Source organism: Periplaneta americana, chromosome 15 (assembly GCF_040183065.1).
Source record: "Periplaneta americana isolate PAMFEO1 chromosome 15, P.americana_PAMFEO1_priV1, whole genome shotgun sequence".
Classification (NCBI taxonomy): domain Eukaryota; kingdom Metazoa; phylum Arthropoda; class Insecta; order Blattodea; family Blattidae; genus Periplaneta; species Periplaneta americana.
In genome coordinates, this window is record NC_091131.1 from 55759613 (window position 1) to 55770947 (window position 11335).

An 11335-nucleotide genomic window follows, 5' to 3' on the forward strand; every position below is an offset into this window, starting at 1 on the left:
CTTAGATTTCTTTTCTGTCACTAAGACTAATACATAATGTTAACAAAATCGGTTGTAGAAAGAAATTTGAATGTGCTTTTAAATTATTATCGTTAAATTTGTTGAGCTGGGACATTCGGGACAACGTGAAGTCATTGTGATGTTCAAAACGAAATTCAATTGGAACAAATTTTTAAATGTATTTTTTATTTATTTTATTGGGTTATTTTACGACTCTATATCAACATCTCGGGTTATTTAGCGTCTGAATGCAAAGAAAGTGATAATGCCGGTGAAATGAGTCTGGGGTCCAGCACCGAAACTTAACCAGCATTTGCTCGTATTGGGTTGAGGGGGGAAAACCCCGGAAAAAACCTCAACCAGGTAACTTGCCCCAACCGGGATTCGAACTCGGGCCACCTTGTTTCGCGCCCAGACGTGCTGAACGTTACTCCACAGGTGTGGACTTTTAAATGTATTAAATTTTTTACTTTCTTTTATAAATAACGCTTTACAAAAATAAATAAATAAATAAGTAAGTAAATAAATAAGTAATTAAATAAATAAATAAATAAGTAATTAAGTAATTAAGTAAATAAATAAATAAGTAAATAAGTAAGTAAATAAATAAGTAAATAAATACGTAAATAAATAAATAAATAAGTAAATAAATAAATAAGTAAATAAATAAATAAATAAGCAAATAAATAAATAAGTAAATAAATAAATAAATGGATGGATTAGATAGATAGGTAGATGGATAGATTAGGTAGATGGATAGATGGATGGATTAGATGGTTGGATAGGTAGATAATTAGATAGACAGACAGACAGATAAAATATGTGCCATGTGAAATTTTTCTATGAGATAATGTGCCTCAGCTTCGAAGTCTACTTATAAATGGACTGCTAGTTTTATTAAACATGCCCCTGAAGCGTAGTTAGATGTATTTCGTTTAGAAAATCGAGAAAAATTACTGAACTACTAAAGATGCCAAATCAAGAGCTGTCGGTATAGTGTATAGGACTGTGCTCCCCTGTGCCACGATTTGTTAAAACCAGTTCGTGAAAAACCAGTTACATCTTCGTTCAATGACCGCTGCATTTTATATACGCTACCTCTATCAATTACAATAAGGGTTGAACTGAGCTGAGCTGGGGCTGTAGATGTATTGAAGGGACCGACAATTGAAACTTAATACGTAACATATGGATGTATGAAATTTAATAATAATAATAATAATAATAATAATAATAATAATAATAATGATAATAATAATGATAATAATAATGATGATAATAATAATAATAATAATGATGATGATGATAATAATAAACTGGTTCAACAGCCGTAACTTTTAAAAGTAATTTCCATTTATTCTCAACATTTTCCTCGCTTTGGCCCCCATATAAAGTGAAACATAAAAAAAATTACCGCAGAACAACTTTTGAAGGTGTAAATGTTTATTTTGAACATATCACTTAGAAGTTAGAATTTTTCTTTCTGACTTTTACAAAAAATATTTTTATTTCGAATCCTTTTATCTGCTTTCCTTAGACACTAACCTATAAATCATAAAAATTATACCGCGATTGACTGACTACCATAGGAGCTATGTCATGAAATGTTTTAATGGAGCTGGAAATATTGTTTGTCTCTTAGCTGCAACCGGTAGACAGAAGAGTTTCGTAAAAACGTAGCTTTCAGTGTGGCCACTGGATATAGACGATATAGCGAACAGAACAAACATAGCGTGTGATCTCAGCATTACAGTTATTGAACTAATGTCATTTGAAAGACAAATTATGAACATTTTGCTTGAAGTGAGCTCCATTTGTGACCCGGCTATGTCCAGACTAAAATTCAGTTTATCAATACTCTTTTTAACATGTTCCTGTGAAGTGTCTCAATAGCTGCGATAATTTCAAATTTAAATTAATAAATATCCAGTGACAGAAGTGATAAAACACTTTATCCTTCACATAACCCCATAAAAAGAAGCCATGTGGAGTGAGATGTTGGGAGCGGGTGGGTCACTTCACCCACGTTCATCTAATCTCCAGCTCTCCTAATTGAAAGATTCGGTAGCGTGGCATTCAGGAATTAGCGAACTCTGGTCCCAATGAGGAAACGCCCCGTATTGTTGAAAGATGGATGTGTTAAGATGTTCTGTAAGCTTCTAGATAAACCATTTATCCAGCATATTCAGACATCAATCTCATTGATCGTGTTCTCGGTAATAAAAAAAACGCCTTCTAAATTACGTTTCATAGACACCTTCCAGTCCAGAAAAGTCCTGAGTGAAGGGTCTAGGCCAGAGGTGACCAAAATTTGAGCTGCAGTGATTACATGCGACAGACAGCCTATGAAGTAAGGAGACGGAGGAAAGGTACTTGGCATGAAAACTACAACCAGTGGTGGTTCCTGTACTAACATCTTGATCAATCCCGCGGATAAAAATCTCAAGCTTTGCTGTATCAGTAATATCACTGCTATCATCAAGAGCCAGTGAATAATATACGATTTTTCTTGCTTCTTTTTTAACCTTCCTCTTGAATATAATCAGGAATTTTCTAAATTGTTCTCTCGATACTTGGTTGAGAAATTCGTAGTTTTTCAAAATTAAAAACTTCTTATGGACAAGATATTTAAGCTATTTTATTCATTACTGTTTTGAGAAATTCTGTTCTATTAAAAGGCTTTAGAGCACGAGATATTTCAAACCCCATTAGGTAGCTGACTTCCTTACATTTATTTATGTCATCTTTCTCTTCCTGGCTATATTTAAGACATGTCAATTCCTGGCGTTTAACAGTTCGTTGACACATAATATTGAATCAATTTTTCTAAAATATTAATATTAAATGAATAACTAATAAATAGTTACCCCCATCTAAAGATTAAGAAGATTAAAATTGAGATAAAATCTAATAATTTTATCCTTCTAGGGAGATGATCTAAAAATATCACTATTCTTGCACGTACAAAAGAGTTATAGAAACGCATACTTAGTGGTCAGTAATAATAATAATAATAATAATAATAATAATACATCATTCAGCGTGGCAATTAATGTTTCTATATACTCCTAATTGAACCGTTGAGCAAAGTAAACGTATTACATTTTTTGTCCGACAGAACAACAAAAAAGTTCTTCTCATTCTTTACGAAACCACATTTTACTGCTTGTAGAGACAAAGTTTGTAGAGTGACATGATACCGCCGCTGCTTGCCTGCAGTACGTGAATGAAACACACAGCAATGTACTGGAAACTCCTCGTACTCATTTGAATATCTGTGATTACACGATGTAATCACGATACCCGCTTTGGTCACCGCTGGTCTAGGCTGTAAAAATAGATAGGCTAATATGGAGATAAACCACAAGTTTTAAAGTACCGTATCTGAGAGTTTGATGTCCCGCTGCTACCAGTTTTTTTTTGTATATATCCTTTATATTTCCACTCATATTTTATCCCCGAAAATGTATCAATATTATATGGACACGATGTACTTCTATTGCTGACTATGCTTCCCAAAAATGTTTGTACTCTGTTGTTTTTTTAAATTTGTAGTTATTTACATCAAAATATCTGGTATTTCCCGGATGTAAATTGACTCCCATATACAGTGCATACATTTTATCTTACCCCGCTCGCGGATGTAGAGCGGACACGGCAGTGGACGCAACAGTTACACATATGCGAGCGAGGAAAAGATAAAATGTATGCATTATAGTTTTATCTCGGTTATTCTTCTAGTTTCATGAATATTACTTGAATGGATATTTTTGATTAGTATGGGCTAGTACCTGAACAGATTTGTAATATAGGCCTATCTTATCTATAACACTATGTTTTTCAATTCCTTCATCTAACTTATTATAATCAGTTCTAATGAATCCATGTGTAAATGCGAGGAAAGCGACCAGACTGTTCAACACCTTCTATTTGATTGCCCAATTTTCGAATGAGCTCCCCTGTTTTTACTGTCACATGTCATCTCATGTTCTGGGCAATTTGAAAAACCCCTGTGTTTTATGTTTAAAAAGAAATGCTGTTCAAGAGAATTTCAGAAATTCATATCACATGTTCACAATTCACTGTAAATAGCTAGTTTATGTGTTTCTGCCATAGTAAGAGAAGTTGTAGTTAATGCAATTAGAACGGGTATATGAATGTGTTAATTTTGTGTGTGAGAATATATATATATATATATATCCTGTGTGTGTATATATATATATATATATATATCCTGTGTGTGTATATATATATATATATATATATATATATATATATATATATATATATATATATATATATATATACACACACACAGGATGTTTAAAAAATACGGGGCATAATTTCAGGTATGCATTTCCCACATGTAGACAATCAAAATAGTTCATTACAACATGTGTCCGGAAATGCTTTATTTCCGAGTTATGGCCTTCACAACATTGAAATTCACCGGAACGTTTTTCTTTCCTCAGGTCGTTGCCGTCAAAGGAGACATTAAGAGGGCACTCTGACAATTCATTCCGAGGCGAAGGTTACATTCAGTGTTGTGTAGGAGTTAGACTGTGCGACATGTATTCAAATCAAGAACTGGCAGAGATACACTTCATGTACGGTAAGACGGACGGCAATGCTGCGCTGGCTCGTCGCTTGTACCAGGAGAGGTATCTACAGCGACAATGTCCAGATCGGAAGACATTTGTACGTCTCCATTACCGTCTGTGCGAGTATGGAAAATTTAACTCTCCTGGTTTGGGAAGGGGACGACTAAGATCTACAACTCCAGAAGTACAGGAGGAGATTCTGGAGGCTGTGAACATGACTCCTTCTATAAGCACACGAAAGGTAGCGTTGCAAGTCAATGTTCCTCATACGACTGTCTGGAGACTGTTGAAAGAGTATCAATTGTATCCTTATCATTTGCAACGTGTACAGGCCCTGTCACCAGCAGATTACCCTGCACGAGTTAGGTCCTGTCAGTGGTTCTTGCAGCAGTGTGGTGTAAATCCGAACTTTCCTGCCTTAGTATTATTTACAGATGAAGCACAGTTCACACGAGATGGCATAACAAATGTCCACAATCAGCATGTATGGGCGTATGAAAACCCACGTGCAACTGTTCCATCTCATCACCAGGTGCGGTTCTCCCTCAACATGTGGGCCGGTATCATTGGTGATCGATTAGTTGGACCGCATGTACTTGTAAACAGACTTACGGGGCAGGCGTACACAAACTTCCTGGAAAACACCATACCTCTTGTTTTAGAAGACACTCCACTGATCATTCGTCAACACATTCACTTCTTGCATGATGGCGCTCCTGCACACTTCAGTCGTACGGCTCGCCCGTACTTGGATCGAAGGTTTCCTGATCGATGGATAGGTAGAGGTGGCCCAATTTCTTGGCCTCCACGCTCACCTGATCTGAACCCTCTCGATTTCTACTTGTGGGGCCATTTAAAATCATTGGTTTATTCGTCTCCGGTGCCTGATTTGGAATCCCTTCGGAATCGAATTGTGGCATGTTCTGAGGACATACGCAATACTCCTGGAGTTTGGGATCGTGTTCGCAGGTCAATGAGACATCGATGTGAGGTCTGTATTCAAGCAGGAGGTGGACATTTTGAACATCTTCTGTAATGACAACGACCTGCGGAAAGAAAAACGTTCCGGTGAATTTCAATGTTGTGTAGGCCATAACTTGGAAATGAAGCATTTCCGGACACATGTTGTAATGAACTATTTTGATTGTCTACATGTGGGAAATACATACCTGAAATTATGCCCCGTATTTTTGAAACACCCTGTATACATATATTTTTCATGTTTTTTTATCATTAGTCTAAAATACCACAGGGAAAAACAGGGTGCCACAAAAGGAGATACTACTACTATTAATAATAATAATACGAATAATCGCAATAATAATAGCTATAATATCACTGTTTCATATCATGTATAAGTTTTTATATAATTTTTCTTTTTTATGTCTTGTCTGTGTATTTTATATAATATGTCTATGTCTCATGTGTTGAATATGCATTTGTATGTCATGTGTCTATTTCATGTTATTTTTATGTCATATACGTCCTTAAAAGTAATATTTATGTTTCTACGAAATGCTTATCTTTGTGTGTGATATATCCTGGGAAAGTATTGCATGTAATATATCTGTGTTTCATGTATTGTGTATCTCTTTCTAGGTTTATCTATTTTATCTCATATCTACGTATTTATATATAATATAACTATGATTTTTATTATGTCATACACATTTAATGTAATATCTGTATTTTATGTCATAATTATGTATATATTTTATGTAAGTATTAATTGTACAGGGCTATAATATGTATGATTTAATTGCAGCCCTAATATGCCTTCGGGTAAAAATAGGGTTCTATAAACTTGTAAATTCAATAATAAATTGCTATACTGAACGATAGACATACTACAAGTTTAATAATCACAAAATAATACAATTAAGGAAATTATGTGTGTGTCAGTCTCTGGACTGCCCGTTTTAATATCGTTGTTATTCTTCGTAATAATGGGTGAAATGCATAAAGTTGTAGTATTACCTTTTGCTTTGACTGTAGAAGATACTTGAAGTAGAAGTATATACTTCGTTTTGTATGCCTAAACCTGATACTACTATTACGAAGTATGTACTACGTGGCAGTAGTATAACCTATCAAGAGTATTCGATTATATCGATTATCGACAGAACTTCGGGCTTATCCGCTAAGATTCGCTAGTTTTCGCCTTCCATGTATTTATGTTAATTTCTTGGTGGGAAAATTGCTTGTTGTCCTCAAAATCTGGTCAGTTTAACAAAAAATTACGACGAAGTGGGAAGTGTGGAAGAGAGAGAATGAGAACAACTGCTGTTTGTTAATCTATTAAAAGAATACCCAGCATTATTAAACAAGTCGCAAACTCCTGCCGCAAGAAGTGATGAAGAAAAGCTATCCAGGCTATGAAAGTTAAGTCGGAAGTTTATAGCAAGAAAAAAAATTGACGAAAAGCAATTTATGAAGAAAATAAATAACATGAAAAATAAAGTAAAGCAAAAATCAGACATGAATCAGACAGGCCCAAAATATTAGTCATTAAATTTACATATAACCTAAAATATTGTAGGCACACGGAGTTTTTTCACGTAAATTAAATGTACCGTATTATAAATACATCATAGAATAATTTTGTTAAAAGTATAGTATTTTAAATAACAACAAAAATCAACTAACAGAATTCCAGTTATCTCAAAATCAACATTTCGGTAGTACATTACAAAAACTGCTCATATAACATTTTTTATTTGTAAAACCTTATACAACTTCTTATAATCACGTTCTGATTGTTTTTGTCTTTTCTTGTAGATTTTTCTAGCGCTAATTTGCAAGAATTCTGCCATATTAAACCATACAAATGCTTGTGCTGAGCTAACAAATTCTCAAACAGGGCAGGCTACGATTTTTCTTAGTTTACACTTAGAAGTAGAAGTATATACTTCTTATTATGCATATAAATAGTGGTTTAAACTACAAATTCTAGCATAAGCTAAACACGGCCTTCCAGATCAACTTTCTGCTACGCAGGAAAGAATTTACTATGGGTTTTTATACATAAAGACCGTAGCATATATTACGAAGACCTTAGCAATAACATTTACTTCAACTTTATGCATACCAGCCAATCTCTTGATGTGAGCCATTTACTTAAAAAAAAGTGGTAGGGGATTTAAGGAAATACCAATGATTGCTCGAAAAGCCAGCACTCGAATTGAAGTAATGAAATACAACATGTAGGCTACTTTCTTTAATACTACAATGTAGTGTATTTATTTGATATTCAAGTATATACTGTACATAACCCATATACCCAGTATTTACATGACTGTTGTATGGAATATTCGAGACGCGTTATAGAGAATAAAAGCAATGCGGACCGCGTGGAAAACTACTTAGACTTCTGTTTCCTTGGTACTACGAGTGATTTCATCGTACTGCAAGAAAATGGGACAGTTTTATTCTGATATGTTCCACGTTAAAATAAAATTATAAATAATAATCAACACAGAGGTAATGAAACACAGATAAAGTTTCATGAAACAGCCATATATTGGGTTATTTTACGACGCTGTATCAACATCTAGGTTATTTAGCGTCTGAATGAAATGAAGGTGATAATGCCGGTGAAATGAGTCCGGGGTCCAGCACCGAAAGTTATCCAGCATTTGCTCGTATTGGGTTGAGGGAAAACCCCGGAAAAAACCTCAACCAGGTAACTTGCCCCGACCGGGATTCGAACCCGGGCCACCTGGTTTCGCGGCCAGACGCGCTGACCGTTACTCCACAGGTGTGGACTAACAGCCATATATAATTGTGAAGAATTGTTAGAGGAAATATTTAATATTGCGGATTGGAATGGATATTTGAACAGAAATGAATGTAATACATACGAATAAGAAAAACAAAGCAATCATTGGCCTTGACACCGTGCTGATCGCATGTCCAGAGAGTTTCTTTACCTAATAATTTTTTTGTTGGTTGACTCCCGCAACAGTAAGAACAGAATATGCGAAATGATTCAATTCGTGAAGTAGATATTTGTGTGTTAATATAAGAATTTAAGCTCAATTGTCTTAATTCTTGTTATATAAATTTTATTGCAATCCTTCACACTTCTTAAAAGTATCTCTACTGAATGAATCCTTTTATTTTTCTTTTATTTTGTCTATAAATTAAAGTAGAATTTCACTAAAAGTAACCATTTTTATACCCCTCCGCGATTCAGATTCTTAATTCAGCTTAAAACCCAACTCGTCCGGTTTCAACTTCCTATAATGGATTAGATTTCTGACCCTTCTATAGGGAATGGGTGTGCCCCTAGTATAATTGTGTTGTTTTAAGAGGTAGCCTTGCGTCATATTGACCACGTGACTGGGGAGCCTCTCTGCTTGTGAATCTGTAGTGTTGATTCATAATCCTGAAAGAAGTGAGCACGGAACGAACCAAGGACTCAATCTTTGAAAATGGATGCAGTTCATAATGGTGTTGCTATTGATGAGTCAGAGTTTGTACAGATACTACTGCTACTACTACTACTGCTACTACTAATACTACTGCTGCTACTGCTACTATTACTACTGCTACTATTACTACTGCTACTATTACTACTGCTACTACTACTACTGCTACTACTACTACTTCTGCTACTACTACTACTGCTACTACTACTACTGCTACTATTACTACTGCTACTATTACTACTGCTACTACTACTTCTGCTACTATTACTACTGCTACTACTACTACTACTGCTACTACTACTTCTCCTACTACTACTACTGCTACTACTACTACTGCTACTATTACTACTGCTACTATTACTACTGCTACTACTACTTCTGCTACTATTACTTCTGCTACTACTACTACTGCTACTACTACTACTGCTACTATTACTACTGCTACTATTACTACTGCTACTACTACTTCTGCTACTACTACTACTTCTGCTACTACTACTACTGCTACTAATACTACTGCTACTACTACTACTGCTACTATTACTACTGCTACTACTACTTCTGCTACTATTACTACTGCTACTACTACTACTTCTACTACTACTACTGCTATTACTACTACTGCTACTATTACTACTGCTACTATTACTACTGCTACTACTACTACTGCTACTACTACTACTGCTACTACTACTACTTCTGCTACTACTACTACTGCTACTACTACTACTGCTACTACTACCACTGCTACTATTACTACTGCTACTATTACTACTGCTACTACTACTTCTGCTACTATTACTACTGCTACTACTACTACTGCTACTACTACTACTTCTGCTACTACTACTACTGCTACTACTACTACTGCTATTATTACTACTGCTACTATTACTACTGCTACTACTACGTCTGCTACTATTACTACTGCTACTACTACTACTGCTACTACTACTACTTCTGCTACTACTACTACTGCTACTACTACTACTGCTGCTATTACTACTGCTACTATTACTACTGCTACTACTACTTCTGCTACTATTACTACTGCTACTACTACTACTTCTGCTACTACTACTGCTACTACTACTACTGCTACTATTACTACTGCTACTATTATTACTACTACTATACTACTGCTACTACTACTACCACCACTGCTATTACTGCTACTATTGCTACTGATACTACTACTACTACTACTATATTACTGCTGCTACTACTACCACCACTGCTATTACTACTACTGCTACTATTGCTACTGATACTACTGCTACTACTACTACTACTATATTACTGCTGATACTACTACTACTACTATATTACTGCTGCTACTACTACCACCACTGCTATTACTAGTACTGCTACTATTGCTGCTACTACTACTACTACTACGACTATATTACTGCTGCTACTACTACTATATTACTGCTGCTACTACTACTACTACTACTACTACTACTGCTACTGCTACTACTTCTGCTACTGATACTATTACTACAGCTACTACTACTTCTGCTACTGCTACTATTACTACTGCTACTATACTACTGCTACTGCTACCACCACTGCTATTACTACTACTGCTACTATTGCTACTGATACTACTACTACTATATTACTGCTACTACTACTATATTACTGCTGCTACTACTACTGCTACTATTGCTACTGATACTACTACTACTACTGCTGCTGTTGCTGCTACTACTGCTGTTGCTGCTACTACTACTACTGCTACTACTACTACTACTACTACTACTACTAGTACTACTAAATTACTACTTCTACTACTACTGCTACTGCTACCACCACCATTAATTAGCAGTTCCATCCTCATCCTTTGTGACTATTACGAATCAACATTAGACATTCACAAGTAGCAGGACTCTTGTGTTCACGTGATCAGCAGCACGTGAAGTCGCTGCTTGAGATAATACAGGATAAATATAAGAGAAGGGAGACATCTGGTCCTTATAGAAAATAGGTAACTCGTAACTTCTTTCTGGGAAGTTGCATCCGAACCTCTGAGCACTTGAGCTACAGAAGTGAATAATCATTGACATTAATTTCCAGCTTCAACGTTGTAGGACTGAGGATCGGCGACTGGGTCCGGGTAAGAACGCAAACCATTTACGACGACAGACACTGGCGGCATCATAGCCCTTTGCTGTCGAGCGATCAGACACATAATAAACTTGACCAAACGCATCAAGACATGGTACAAAATGGATTTATCGATTAGGCTGAGTTTTTAGTAGTGTGTGTGTGTGTGTGTGTGTGTGTGTGTGTGTGTGTGTG